This window comes from Limulus polyphemus, unplaced genomic scaffold (genome assembly GCF_000517525.1).
Source record: "Limulus polyphemus unplaced genomic scaffold, Limulus_polyphemus-2.1.2 Scaffold4484, whole genome shotgun sequence".
Taxonomy (NCBI): Eukaryota; Metazoa; Arthropoda; class Merostomata; order Xiphosura; family Limulidae; genus Limulus; species Limulus polyphemus.
Window position 1 is genome coordinate 72,299 of NW_013670094.1, and position 380 is coordinate 72,678.

Genomic DNA, 380 nt, shown 5'->3' on the forward strand with positions numbered 1-380 from the left:
TGCAACATTATCTTACTAAAGATGCAGTTCCTACGCCTGATCCCTCAAAGTCCATGATGCTGACCCTAGAAGATCTATCACAAGGCACGAACCTTCACATGCCCAACAGACGGAAGCCTCCACCAAGCCTTGCAACATTATCTTACGAAAGATGCAGTTCCTACGCCTGATCCCTCAAAGTCCATGATGCTGACCCTAGAAGATCTATCACAAGGCACGAACCTTCACATGCCCAACAGACGGAAGCCTCCACCAAGCCTTGCAACATCTTCTTACTAAAGACGCAGTTCCTACGCCTGATCCCTCAAAGTCCATGACGCTGACCCTAGAAGGTTCACAAGATCTATCACAAGGCACGAACCTTCACATGCCCAACAGAC